Source organism: Acomys minous (assembly GCF_964271855.1).
Source record: "Acomys minous genome assembly, chromosome: 6".
Lineage (NCBI taxonomy): Eukaryota > Metazoa > Chordata > Mammalia > Rodentia > Muridae > Acomys > Acomys minous.
The window spans coordinates 38,740,402-38,756,074 of NC_140487.1; positions in this window are offsets into that span (position 1 = coordinate 38,740,402).

Here is a 15,673-nt window from a genome sequence, read left to right on the forward strand (position 1 = left end):
GAGCTCCCTAGCAACCCCTTGGTAACACCTCATGCATGGCCAAATGTATCCTGGAACATATTTAAGAGGTAGGGACCATGTGCCCTGGTGTGGGGTGCACACACAGCAAGGCAAATCCTGTCCTCTGAGTGAACATTGAGAGAAAGTCATGCACTTACCATCTTATGCCTATGCATGATTGGCTATGCAGATGGTTAAAATCAGATGCATCGTGGTACCCAAGCCTGCCAATGGAAACAGAAAACTACCCACACTGCACCTCCCACTACTTAGGAATTCACAAAGGGATAAACAGCAGTAAACAGCTGCCTTGAGCACTCTAGCTAAGGTGGCTGAAAGCCATGTGCTCTGCACTTCCACTTTGTCTTAATGTTCCCCGCTCTGTTTCTGTGCGCTTCTTCAAGGCTTTGAACAAGACACCAAGCTCCTGGAAACACTCGGTCTAGTCAGACAGCACTGGCCACAGGAACACTCAAATGCCCAGAGTTGTGGACTGTTAATTTCAGCCTTGAGAATGGCTTCCTCTGCACCTGTGTAAAGCAAGTAGCAGTCGATAGCAAGTCTGTACAGAGCGGTGGTGTGAGCTCACTGTATCTTATCACTAAGAAGTTAATACTGTCTCCAAAGAGAGAGAAGCCATTCTTTCAAAACCCACAAATGAGCTGCCTTTAGGGATATATTTAAACGCCAAATTTAGAGAGAGAAATTGCTCCTTCGTGAAGCTGAGTGGAATGTGAGGCTCGGGACTTGCTGATGGTCCAGATTATCTTGGGTTAATCTCAGACTCCTCAGTGGCCATACATTGTCTACACCAGTGTCTGACTTGACACCCTTTCACTCTCAGGGAAAGTCTTAGAAATGTACTCTCAGCAAACTATCAGGTTCCATCAGTGCAAAAGTTTAGTGTGTCATCAAACAGCATCTAAGACCTATAGATGCTTTTCCTCACCTTGCTTTAACCTGACTTCTCTGCACCTTCCAACAACGCATTAAGCAAATGCATTACAATTTCCTTTGTTCTGTGACTGGGAAAAAGATAAGTAATGTAGCCGCTTCTGTAGTGGAGTATGTTCTTCAGAGTAGCCTAAATTCATTTTCTCTGGTCATGATCAGTTGTGCTTATTATTTGCTTATTTTTTGAAACAAAGTTTCTTTGTGTAGCTTTGGCTACCCTGGAACTCACTCTGTAGACCAGACTGGCCTTGAACTCAGAGATCCACCTACCTCTGCCTCCTAAGTGCTGGAATTAAAGGTGTGTACCACCACGGCAGGTTTATGACCATTTATGTTTGACTCAGAATAAACTACCTAAATATCTTTTTTTTTAAATCTATTCTTTTTAAAGTGAGAACTATATTTTGCATCAACAATCACATTCCAGTACTAGAAAAGCTCCAGCATTGAGAAAATTTTATAATTATTGGGGTTTGTGTGCTTATTTCATTTGCCAGATACCTACTATTTGCCTCACAGCCCCAAAGTCCCCCTGACTCTGTCATCAAGATTGATATTAATCCTGGATCAATGAACAGTTTTGACTCACTGGTTATAAAGACCTCTTAAGAGGGACTGGTCATTCTGCCTGAACGAAACATAATCCAGAGTTAGCTGGCAAGCCAAAGGTGCTGCTGAGCGTTCAGAAATAGATTTCCTGCATTCCAGGTCCTAAAAGTCACAGGTAGCATCTGAACATCTGACTCTGGGAGCCCACCTGTACCAACTTTGTATGCAGTTTTAGCAGTTGTACTATGTGAGACACTAGCTTCTTTTCAAAGAGAAGTTTGGAGAAATTAGTTCTGGAAAGAGAGTTGGGGGGGGGGCGGGGCAACGGTAAAACCTGGAAGTCTGGGTTTACTCACCTCACCCCAGGAACATATATCTGACCACCAATCTGCAACTGATGAAAGCCTAAATGATGCCATGGCGGTAGAGCTGGAGGTCACTGTTAAGCATTTGATAAGGTGATGCTGAAGAGTCTGCAGAGGAATTAGCACCAACAACACCACAGTTTCATTGCCATGTATAGCATTTGCCAGAAGCTGAAAACAGCTCATGCTTTTCAGGACCTAGTGGTGATGGTTTAGTTGTCTGGGGTGTTGAGGGCAAGGACCAGAGATCAGGAAGTTGACATGGTTGGCTGACAGGATAACAGGTGCTTGGTTAGCTGAATTCCCCAGCTACCGCCAGTCTTGGTTTGAGAAGCAAACTAAGAAATTTGGTCTTGCTCTCCTAGGATGTGAGAGAAGGAGCTGGCTTAGCTACTATTGTTGACAGTTGAAACAGATGCAGGGCGTGGAGTGGTACGAGCTGTCTCGGAGGTGGTTGCTTCTCAGCCTCCCAAGTCAGCATTTCCTCAAAGCAGAGAAGTGGAGGTGGAAAGGCAAGGTGAGCCTATCAGTGAGAGTGAGAAGAATGAAGCCTGTGTGGTTGTTAATCATCACCGTCAATCCGACTCGACGAATAATTGCCACAGAAACATACCACTAGGTGTAGTGGAAGTTTTCGTTTCTTTAAAAACTCAGTTACAGGTCTTTGCTTTAATCCCAAGTGTGGGATATGGAGCTGCTTTAGTTTCTCCACAGCTGAGAACTGCCGTGGGCAGAGGGGCTTGGTCTTCGCCAGGTGAAGTTAGTGGAATTCTGAGGACTCTGGGAGAGTATAAATATCAGAGCCCGGAGGGGGGGGAGGGGTTCAAGGCTGCAGCTGCGTTTTGCTAGTTTGCTGGATATCCTGACAGCTGACATTGGTATTTTCCCAAAGAACCCAACAACCCTAACCAGGCAGAACTAAGTATAAGAGGTTTATGGCCCCTTCCCCTTCTAACCTTCTTTCTCTCCTACCTAGGGATGGGGAGTTGGAAGGGAGGTAAAGGCATTAAGGAATCTCAGATAAAATAGAGTTTAAAAGTAATGCCTACAGTTAGGTGTGACTCCAAACATGTTTCTAGAAAGGTTTTGAAGAGGGAAGACCCACCCTAAATATGGTGACCCTATTCCATTGGTGTGGGTCCTAGACTGAATACAAACAAGAAAGCAAGCTGAATACCAATAGCCATTGCACTCTCCTCCCTGCCAGCTGATGAACTGCCACTGGCCACCATGCTTTCCCCTCCATAATACACTGTCGTCTCAAACTGAGAACAAAACTAAGACCGTCTTGAGGTTGCTTTTGCCAAGTATTTTATAACAGCAATGAGAAGATAATATAGCCTGTTAGAGGAGCGCTCTGGGAACGTTCAGTCCCTGTACCCCCTCACCTCAGCTTGTGGTCAGCACTCTGACAGATTATCTCCTATGGACAGAAGCTGTAAGTCCCACACACTTGCTCAGCCTCTCGATGGTGTGGGCCCAGTTAGAGCTCAGCCACGGCAGACTTATAAGAAACAGCTGCAAATTCTTCCCTGCCTTGCTGGCCAGGAAATTGGAAACACTGACCTGGGTTTCCATATGGGTAAAGATACACACTGTTAGGCATTTTCTTTTTTCTTTTTTTAGTTTTTATTTTTTTATTAATTTGTTCTTGTTACATCCCAATGGTTATCCCATCCCTTGTATCCTCCCATTCTTCCCTCCCTACCATTTTCCCCTTATTCCCCTCCCCTATGACTGTTCCTGAGGGGGACCTCCTCCCCCTGTATATGCTCATAGGGTATCAAGTCTCTTCTTGGCATTTTCATCTGAGCGGGGCTACGGGTATGAGTCAGAGAACTTTAGTAGATGTATTACTACAATCTATATTTAGTTGTGCACTGCCTTTGTGTCCAGGGACGTCACTCAATAGCTGTGGAAGATGGCATCTTCCAGAGTGACTTGTCCAATTTATAATTCATCATGGCTGATCAGGGACATGCGTGCTACATGGCTCCCAATTCTTGATAGATTTCACACGGTCATTCAGGTAATAGGGCTCCGTGAAGTCCCCCAGGTTCCAGTAGTCACTGGCTCACTGAGGAGGTGTTCCTGAGTGACTATCAGCTCCCAGAGGCTTGCCTTCCTGAAGGAAGATTCAGCCCCTCTGAGTGGTCCTCGGCTTCACTGGTTTCCTAGCATGAGCCTGGTGAGGAAAGAATTTGGTGAGGCTCTTCACAGATGCATGACCATACTCAGAGTGGGAGAGCCTGGCAACCAGATGTGGACATGGACGGAAAGGAGAGCTCAGGGAAGCCCAGGTTTGTCTGGCAGTCAGTGGCCTCGGGCCTGTGGTGGGGACTGAGGGTGACGATGATGGCTGCAGATGAGAAGCGCCCGGGCAGCAGCAAGACTTGGGGATCTATGAGAAGGTAGCTGAGGGTTTCTGCCTCTGATCTGCCCTGCTCAGGCTCACTCAATAGATGGGTGCTTGCTACCACTGGGGAACACCTACTGTATTCAGGGTTGTATAACGGGGTAGGAATGTGGGTTTCTGGGCCCAATTTGCGTGACTGCCCACCCCTACCCAGGATCTCATTATATATCCCAGGCCAGCCTTGAGTTCACAATTCTGCTGCCTCAGCTTCCTGAGCACTAAGATTGGAGGCTTGCTCCGTCATGCTAGCTTCCACTCCAAGTTCTTTTTTTTTTTCTTTTTAATCTCTAATTTACTTTGACAATTTCACATCTTCATGTATATAATATTATTTTGATCATATTTTCCCTTGTTATTCCCTTTCCACTATCTCTGGACTCCTTCTTCCCAACAAATCCCCTTCTACTTCCATTGTGCCTCTTTTCATTTAATGAATTAATTCCATTAACTTGATTTAATTAAGGTTGCTTGCATGAGCAGGGTATGGAGTTATTTGCTGAAGCAAGGACAATGTACTAGTGTCTACACCAATGAGGAAAGATGAGTTCCTTAACTTCCAATAGCTTCTCAGTGAGGCCTGGGGCTTCATGAGTTCCTCTCCGGAATGTGGACAGACTCAGTCCTGTGTGGGTCTTGTGCAGATAGCTATGGCTGCCGTGAGTTCATGAGTGCAACCAGCACGTCATTGTGAGAAAGATTAAGCTTTGTCACAGGTGGAAGCAATCTTGGCGGGCTTTACCCTTGGGGCACCCCATCAATACCTTGTGAGAGACTGTTTGGAGCCTTCCTGGGCTTGGAATTCAGGAAGCCTACCTGGGAACCCCACCGAGAAGGAGACCGCCCTTTGCATGTGACTGAAGAGCAACAACCAGGCCGAACCAGAACGTGGGCCAGAGAGACACCTAAGGACCCGTCCCGTGGAAGATACCGGAAGGTTCACTCTCTTGTCCCTTTAGCCTTTTTTTCCTTCTTGTGTATGCTAGTTGGGTTGTATAATAAAGTTTAATTGTTAAGAAACAGAGCCAACACGTCATGTTCAGAAGGCAGTGTTTTACAGCTCTGCTCCACACCCTCCAGCTTCTCCCTCTTCTGTGATGTTCCCTGAACCCCTGGGGGATGAGTTAATATCAAGGTGTCACTTGGTGCTGAGTATTCAACAGTCGTTTATTCTTAGCACCATGACAAACTAAGAAGCCCTCCATTGAGTGCCTCCCATTGCAAGAAGCAGGTGCACTGATCAACGTTGAGAAGCGCTGATCTTTGGGTATAAACACAAATGTATAGAAGGCATTTTGACAGCACGTCCATGTAGCAGTCCGACGGCGGTAGTATTCCCTCTGGGGCTACGACCTCCCCAGACACAGGCTTCCAACCATGCTTACCGGGCCAGGCACAAACTTCCTCCTGCATAGCAGACTTCAAACCCAATCAGAAAGTGATTATCTTCCCTCGCTACCCCCATAACAGTCATGCTACTATTGCACCAGTGGGCAGAGCTTGCCCAGAAGGTCCATGCTGCAGTACGCTTGATTGACTGCGGAGTAAGGCCATTGAACATGACTCCCCAAGTGGCCTACATAACATCCTCCAGGACCAGGAAAGATGGCGAGCAGAAGGGACATTTCCAGGTCAGGGGCAATGCCATTATGCTGTGCTGTTTGGGGCAGAGATCTCATTTGGAAGCATCGTACACCTGGCACTGGGGTTTTCAATGACTCATTTATGGCTTCTGTTGGGTTTCAGACCCGGGACAAGCACAAGTGGCTGAGGTGCCTATTCAACATACCAAAGCAGACCTGGCCTCCAGGTTCTCCCAGCATGCCTCAGTCCCTACCTGTGCCAGGGCATGGCTGGCATACCCTGCCCTCTACAGTGAACTTTCCAGGCCAGAGGCTGGGCTTCCTCTCACCTGAAGGCTCTTCAATCTATAATCTAGGCATTTCTGTTCCTCTCTCTCTCTCTCTCTCTCCTCTCTCCTCTTTCTCTATACATGCACTTTCCATCTCCCCATCTGCATGGCTCCCCAGGCCTCCTACCTTGGCACCGGTGAACCCTCTGAAAGCTGCCCCCAGTGAACCTGCCTTTATACTTTAATTTGGTTCATTTTGTCGGCGGAGACTACCAATTAGCTTCTGCCCTGTCTACCCACCCAAGACACCTCCACTCAAACTCCTTTTTTTAGTTGTAATTTTTAATTAGCTCACAAAGTGGTTGGTTTCCATATGGCCTTTTCAGACAGCCTTGCTTTTGATTAGCCTTCCCTCCTTCCATCATCATTCACCTCTTTCCACTCCCAACATCCTTCTGTGTTCATGTTAGCTGGGTTCCACTATCCCCCCACCCCCAAGGCCTCTCCTCTCCCCTCTCACAGACCCTTTCTGGTTTGCTGAGCTCCATAGGCACTCCAAATTAAACAAATGAGCCTAAACCTCTGAAACTATATAGTGTTTGTACTTGGGAGCTGAGTTATATCATTCACAATTTTGCTTCCCTAAACAGCTGGATACAGTGCATACATACGAGGTTTTCACTACTCATTTGTCAGCTGATGGACCACTTGGCTGACTTCACTCACTAGCTATTGTGATTGGAGCAGCAGTGACATGGCTGTGCACCACCACCCCCGCCGCCTCTCTGAGACTGTCTCTGACCCAGGCTCGCCTCAGACTCTGTATGTGGCTAACCACCTTCAATACAGGCACGCACCACTGCACTCAGTTTATGTGATGCTGGGATCCAAGTCAGAGCTTCGCACGCATGTAATAGGTGTGAAGTCTGTCATGAGATAAATCCCCAGCCTTGCCTGCCACTTTCTGTGTCCTAAGGCAAGTTGCTTCAGCTCTCAAAACCTGTTTCTTTACCCTCAAAATGGAGCTAGCAATATTCCCTATGCAGCACTTGCTGTCCTCACTAGTGGAGACCGTGAATACAGATGTTACCCACAGTGACTAGCGTATGATGAGCACTTAGCCCTGGGATATTTTTCACTCTGGGCACCAGTTTCAGTGTTCCTCAGGAAGTACTCTCTGCCCTTCACTGACTCTCTCAGAGCACTCTCCCTGCTGAGCTTCTGAAGTCAACCCTAGAAAGCATCCCAGAGCAAGAAGTAGATCTTGACTATTCAGAGTTCCCTCAGATCCTGAGTTGTTCCATGGGATCCACATGAAAGGGCCCCCTGTGCCAGGGAGTGTAAGGCAGTAGACACTCGCTCTTTTCTTTAAGCCTGTTGCCAATCGATGACTTTGAAGGGAGAAAAATAATCAGAGGAGTTTGATAATTTATATAATGAGAAAAGGTTATGCTTACAGTCTCTCACACTGGCCCACCTAGGCGTCACATAAATATGTTTGCACTTGAATCAAGGTGGCTGTGAGATACTCATCTACTAAGTACTTGGGGGAAGGGAGTCAACATTTACTCTCACTAAGCAAATGTGAGGCAGGGCTAAGTGCCTTGGACTGAAACCCATTCGTACCATGATTTATTGTCACTGCTGTCCCTTAAACTAAACTGGCATTTCAATTCCACAAGGTATGGTTGAAGTGAATTGGTATATGAGGTGAGTTGGCAATCAGCCAGTTATGTAATTATGAGAAACAGATCAACCTCATTGGGTTTCAACTCTTTGAGGTTATTTTAAATACTGCTTGTCACTCCTAAGTCTTTGTCTTTAGAAGTTGTGCATGCTCGTGCACACACACTCACACACACGCAGAGACACACACAAGCAAACATACATACTCATATCTTTTTAGATGAGATTTTAACTAAATTATACTACTTTGTTTTTCAGTTTAAGAATCAGATGAAGGTGGAAGAGTAAATATATTTATTTGTATGTTAATTGGAGGTGACAAAAAGGAATTATAACATTTGGATGTGACCATGGAAAATAGGGTATCTGAATTGTCTAAACACTGCCACTTTCGCTTCTGGTTTTTGTGTTTGAGACAAGATGACCTCAAACTCACTATGTAGCCAAGGATGACCTTGAATTCCTGACCCTTCTGTCTCCACCTTCCACATTGGGATTATAGAAACATGCCCACAGAATGGCTTGCTGTGTTGTGTGAAAGAGCGTTCACGCCTTACATGAGGCTTCAATGCCACGGGGAATTGTGTGGCTGTAAAGGCTCACACTTCCCTACACTGAAGCCTTAGGACCAGGAAAAGCAAAGCAATCCTCTCCTTCAAAAAACCTTGAACTTGAGATATGCAAGAAAAAAAATGCACATGGTGGTTGTTGAGTGAATCCATTAATCTCAGAGGCAAGTCCACTTCTGGCTTCCTCTCCTCTCAAATTCAAGGCTGTGTCTTGTTAGGCTAAGTGTGGAGGGGGGAGTCTATAGATAAGCAGGAAACATGGGAAAGAAGGGAACGCCTCCAAGGTGTTATCTTCACAATTAACATGACCAGACCCATAACACACAGCATTTGGATCTGTCACATCAGTCACTAATTAAGGAAATACACTCCAGACTTGCCTACAGGCATTTTCTCAGTGGAGAGTCCCTCTTCCAGAACGACTCTAGCGTGTATCAAGTTGACAGAAGCCTAGCCAGCACACAAGCCTTACACAGGACAGACACTAGGAAGTAGAAGCAAGCATGAAATCAGACCAATTGGATTCCGTTACCAGACCCTGCCATTTAACAGTTAAGAGGACAGTGGAAAACAACAACAGCCCCCAACAAAAACACTTCTCCATGAAGGTTTACCTAGCACCAGTGATGGATTCAGATTTTGTGGAGTCTAAGTTAATAGAATTGAAGGGAGGGGAGCAAATTTGTTTAAGAAGAAAAAATATCCTATTGTGCAGGTCACATAAATATATATATATTTATGTATATGGGAATGTAACCACAGCATGAGGACACCGAGGAGTGACTAGTGCCTGGCATCAGATCCTCAGTATCCATGGTGGCAATAATTAAGCCATGTGCCCCCCATATGCCACAGCTGTTTGTCTCGCTCTATTTTGACAGCAGCCCTGAGGCTCAGGTTCAGCAGTGGTTGGCGACTGCATAGACACTCATTAGACAAGACTGAGCACGGCAGTCTCCAGCCAGCTTGGGTTTCAGAAGGCGGTATGCCAGGCATCGTGGTCAACTGCTTTAGCAGCACATTCCAGATTTCCAGTGTGGAGGCAGCTCTGTGGAGTCCTGTAGTCTTGAGAGGGCACACTGAGTTTGCCAAAAGCAAAAAAACAAAACAAAACAAAACAAAACAAACAAAAAAACCACCAAAACAAAACAACAACAAAACAAACAAGTGAAACAAAACAAAAAACAGTAGGACAGACACTTGGACAAACATCAGGACCCCAACGACTTCTGGTATTTATTTGAGAGGAAACCTCTGGAAAAGCCCCGACTTCCTGCAGGCGTGTATGCCACAGTAAACTGGATAGTAAAAGGAAGTATGTCTCTTAGGGTTACACAAGGACATATTTTTTTCCAGGTCACTCAACCCTCCTTTTCATTCCTTTAAGTCAGATTCACTAACTTGCTCTTGTTCATTTGCTTTCCTTGCCTTGGAGGCCCAATCCTGCATCTGCAGTGACTACTGAACATTTTTGCATACATATGACCTCACGCTCAATTTGGCTAAAAGCTACCTCAACAAAGAATGTGTACAGACCAAGAAAGAAAAGGCCCCAAAAGAAAATGACCAAAGACAGACAGGCACCACACGAAGGAATAGTGCATGCAGCCAATAAACATAAAGAGAGATGTTCAAGTCCTTTAAGGACTTTAATGTTTAAAAAAGTCATTCTCTGCTTATTCATATTGATAGTTTCTGAGTGCCCACTGTTTCGCTGATGATATAGATTTAAAAAACAAAAACCAACCCCCTTTATAAAAGTTAATCATAGGCTGGAGAGATGGCTCAGTGGTTAAGAGCAGTGACTGGCTTTATTTCCAGAAGACCAGAGTTCAATTCCTGCAATTCACATGGCAACTTACAAACCTCTATAATTCTGGTTACAGGGTATACAACACCCTCTACTGGTCTTTGTAGGCCCAGGCATGCAAGGAGTGCACATACATGCAGGCAAAACACACATACACATAAAATTAAAACTTTCATTTAAAAGTTAATTATATTAATCCCAGCCCTCAGGGAGGCAGAGGCAGGTGGATTGCTGTGAATTTGAGGCCAACCTGGTCTGCAAAGCAGTCCAGGACAGCCAAGGCTACACAGGGAAACCCTGTTTTGGAAAATAAAAATAATAATAATAATAAAGAGTTATTTAATTGCTTAAATAAAATAAGCAATGCAAACTTATCTTTTTTTTTTCTTTTTTCTTTTTTTTTTTTCGAGACAGGGTTTCTCGAAATAAATAATCGCATCACATATAATCCCAGCAATTAAGAAGTTAAGCAGGATAATTTTAAGTTTGAGGTGAGCCTGGGCTGCAAAATAAAACCCTGCTGTAATATAAATACATAAGTAAAACTAGCAAACAACCCCCCCCAACAAATCTAATTTAAAATGTAATGTTAACCACAGTGTCTCCACACTTTTTTTTTTAAACCAGCTTAAATGTGTTAGTTAAATCTTCAGATGTTTTAAAACAAGTACTGAGCTGTTCAAATAATGAAGTGTCACATGTCACATATGCAAAAGCCACCACGGCCTCATTTTAAACAACGTAATTGAAGTATAAAGGGCATACAATAAATTACATATACTCGGAATGTGTGATTTGATTGTTTTTGCCATGCATTGGCAAAACTATCATTACAGTCAAGATAATGAGTATCCGTCATTCAAAATCCTCTCCTGTGCTCCTTTTAAGTCCTTCCTCCCTGTCAGTCATTGTCCACAACCTGTGTCCCAAGAGTCTAGTGATTTGTTTTCCATCATTAAAGATAAATTTGCAGGCCGGGTGTGGTGGCACACGCCTTTAATCCCAGCACTTGGGAGGCAGAGGCAGGCGGATCTCTGTGAGTTCGAGGACAGCCTGGTCTACAAAACCAGACTAGGACAGCCAAGGCTACAAAGAGAAACCCTGTCTCAAAAAACAAACAAACAAACAACAACAACAAAAAAAGATAAGTTTGCATTGCTTAGCACTTTATTTAAGTAGAATGATGCTGTGGGTGCTATCATGATCTTCATTCACCTGTCATAAGTATCCGTAGTTAATTTCTTTTGCTTCATGGTACAAGTTGAGCATCCCATGTCTGAAAGGCTTGGCACTTGAAGTGTTTCAGATTTGGGAATATCTGTGTGTATATTCATGTATGTGTGTGTGTTGGATATAGGACCCAAGTTTGTTTGTTTGTTTTTGTTTTCTCCTTGTAGCCTCAGCTGTCCTGGAACTCACTCTATAGACCAGGCTGGCCTTGAACTCAGAACTCAGAGTTCCACCTGCCTCTGCCTCCCAAGTGCTGGGATTAAAGTCATGTGCCATCACTACCTGCAGGATCCAAGTTTAAACACATAGCCCAAAGGCACTTTTACACCATCTTTAAAATATTTTAATTTTAAGTATTTTAAAACTTCACACACAGAGAGAGAGAGAGAGAGAGAGAGAGAGAGAGAGAGAGAGAGAGAGAGAGAGAAAGAGAAAGATTTTGAAGGTATTTTACGTGTGGCCCAAGACAATTCTTTTTTCACCCAACTTGATCCAGAGAAGCCAGACAGTTGGACACCCCTAATATAGACCTATGGTGCCATGTCAGTGCTCTAAGAGTTTTGGATTGTGCGGCAATCTGGGCTTCAGCCCTCCTTCTAGCACACAGATGGTTTTTTATATAAGCCTTCACTAGAACATACATCTTTATTTCCTTGAACATCTAGAAGTAGAATGGCCAGTTCATATAGCAAGCTGATGGTCAACTTTAAGCAATGGCCAAACTGGTTTCCAAGGTAGGTATTTGTTTCACATACCCACTACTATACAAGTTGAGCTCTTCCACAACTTCACCAATACCTGGTGTGGTGAGTCTTTCAAAGATAGAAATATCTGAGAGGTATGAAGTAGTATCTTATTACAGCTTTATATTTAATTTCCCTGATGACATGCAAATATGTATTTGTATATACATGCATATTCCTAAATATAACCTGCTGAGTCCATATAATGTTACTTGTATGCGTGTTTTCAGGGCTGGCCATTTGACACTGATGAAACCATCGGTGTGCTCTTCCCTGGGAGGATGACCTTTCCCACTCCCAGCTTTCTAAGCTGCCTGGAGTTCTTTGTGTAGGGTTGAGGCCCACTTTGGCTTGTTCATTGGTGTCATTCTTGTTCAGCTCACATTTGGGTGAGACTTCACGGGTAGAGTTTCTGATGTTGCTAGGAGACATGATCTTACAGAAAAGTCCCTGATTCTCTAGCTTTCACAATTGTCAATCCCCTCTTCTGCACTGTTCCCTGAGCCTTTGGTGTGACACTGTTTTGTAGATGTAACCTTTGGGGCTAGGCTCCATAAATCTGCATAATGATGGGTCGTGGTTTCTGTAATAGTTTCCCTTTGCTGCAAAGAGAAGGTTGGTTGATGAGGGTTGAAGCTACACTTAGCTGTGGATAAGGACCCATGTTTATAGACTGTTAGGGGTGATGCTGGTTTAGTAGTGTTGTAGACTCTCCTCCAATAGCCATGGGTCCACTAACACTGAGTAGTAGTTAGCTAGGTTTCAGCACCAGGCATGGGACCCCCTCATTAGAAAGCAGTTGTTTACTACCAAGGCATGTGTGCCACTACTGCACCCATAGAACTACTGTGCCATCCTGGTCGATATGGTTCAGAGGTATCATAGCTGGGTAGGATTGTTGGTTTCCTTCTTCCTTTGCAAGCTAGCATGGTGCCTTCTGGTTCCATGAATGCCCACAGGGGTGGGACATCCAGGTCGGTCCCAGTTCAGCTGCCTTTGTGCCTATATCTGAAGTACATGGTGTCTTCAGCAACAGGACTGCCTTAGCTTACACCTCTGGGGAGAGGGGAGTAACCAGGGGCAATAGCAAGAGGTTGTATGTTGTGGGAGTCAGAGCTGGCCAACAACTCAAAAGAGAACGCCACTTGTTTTTATCAAATGTCTTGCTGATGGGTTATTTGTGCCAACAAGCTCTAAGTCAAGTCAACTAAAGACAAGCCCTGACATGGACATTTTTAGGCAAGCTGCTAGGCAGGTCTGTGGGGACCCATGCCAAATTCTGCCATGTCAGAAATCCTGTGCTTAGGCTGTATGCTGTGACCTTCAAGTTGCTGACCTTTACCTCACCATGAGGTCTTGTGTTCTAGGCTATCCTTGGACTATTTACCTTTGAAAGAAGTAGAGAAGTCTCAACTCGGAACCACCCAGAGGATCTAGGAAGTTCTTACAGGGAACTACTCAGAGAACTAGGAAGTTCTACAGGGAGTGATTTAGGCTATTGCATTCTTGCCCACGCGCTAGGGTGAGTGAGATAAGAATAGATCCTATTGACCTTGCTCTATATATGTTCCTGCTAGTCGGCAATAAAGGGAATCTTGATCAGAATTGTCCTGACTTGATTCGTTATTTCTCGAGTCTCTGTATCCTACTTTCGATCCCCACTCCCTCTTTCAGGTGAACCCTGATTCAATTTTTCCCTGCGGGCTGGGACCCGACACAGGTCCAATTCTGGAAGTTCTTCAGAAACTGGCCTTGGTGGGGGCTTGGGGAGCAGGGCTCTTCGCCTGCCCTGCCTCCTCCGATGGCTGCTAGGCTGGTGGTGGCATTGCTATCACAGCTGGTGGGGTTGTTGATTTATAAGGTTATCTGGGGACAGGCGGAGGGATTATTGAAAGTTTAAATATAATGATTCATTGTCTTTTTACAGAGATTAAACTACTTTTCTTGAATAAACACTCCCTGGTGGCTATAAGCCTTCAGTTAATTTCTAGCATTCTTAAAAAGTTAATTTTGACAATTTTCCAGTGCTCTTGTTGGTATTACAAAGGAGGGGTTTGCAGAGCCCTGTTCTGCCATTCCAGAAGTTGAGCTCATTCTTATGAGTCATATACTATGTTTGTTGTGTTTTCTGCAGGGGGTGGGGGCAGTTCAAAACAGGATTTCTCTGTGTATCCTTAGCTGTCTTGGGCTCACTTTGTAGACCAGGCTGGCCTCAAACTCACAGAGATCTGCCTGCCTCTGCCTCCCTGAGTACTGGGATTACATGTGTATGCCACCACAGCCAGCCATGTGCTATATTTTAAAATATAAGCATGAAAACTTTATTTCCTCCACTCTTGACCGTAGTGCCAAATTCCTGCCTTGTAGTTTCTGTATATCTGATGATTTAAGGCATTTACTGCAGAACAGCTTCTGGCTTAGCCAATCAAACTTGTTTCAAACTTCCCCCAGTGAGCACTGCAAGGCATTGTGGTAATATCTCTGGCCCCAAACCTTTGGATTACATAGCAGGTGGGCAGCTGGTATAAGGATAGTCCCAGTGAGAGTCCTACCTTAGAAGGGCTAGAAAGAGCTTATTATGTGGACCTCAGTGTGAGCTGCAAATACATAATCCACTGGGCACCAGTAAAATATATTTTCAACTTTATTGGTCCTCAGTTTCCCAAAACACCCATGGCCACTTCCTACCTGCAATTTCTATTGTCTTTCACTGGTTATTTACATACATGGTCCAGACAGGAGTGGCTGAGCCCCTTGTGCCTGCTCCTAGATGAACTGTAAAGCAGCAAGTTACCAAAACCCATCTATTCAAAGTCCAGAGAAAACTTGATGCCATATACTCGTTTGCCAGTTGGCTTTTTTTTTTTCTACATGCAACCTTGTCCAACAGCTGAGGCTGGAAGAGGCCAATCCCCACAGACTAAGTTCAGCTTTAGCAAGCCAAACCACAGGTGGATTCAGGATGGATAATTCATGGGGGAAAAAAATGAGGAGCAGCTGAGCTGATATTTCAAAAGGGAGCAGACAGCAACGACATCAAATAGGTTCACGCAATAGGCACTGCCAAACTCCAAACCTGAAATACATGTGGGATTTTCTCCAAGGAGCTGATTTTTTTTTTTAAAGATATGTCCCAAAGTTGTTGGGAAAGGCTATCATTTGCATAAATCCAGTGAGACAGACCATTCATGCAAGGGGTCAGAAAAAGCAGATTTGGGCTGGAGAGTTGGCTCCGTGGTTAAGAATACTTACTACTCTTGCAGAAGACCGTGGGTCAATTCCAGCACCCACATGGAGCTTGCAGCCATCTGTTAACTCCAGTCCCAGGGACTCTGAAGCCTCCTTCTAATCTTTGAGGGCACTAGGCAGGCACGTGGTGCACATACTTACATGGAGGCAAAATACTAATACACATAAAATAAAATAAATCTTTTAAATATATTTTTATAAAAAGAAAAAAGCAGATTTATTTCTTACAGACAGGCAGCAAAAACAGCAGCCC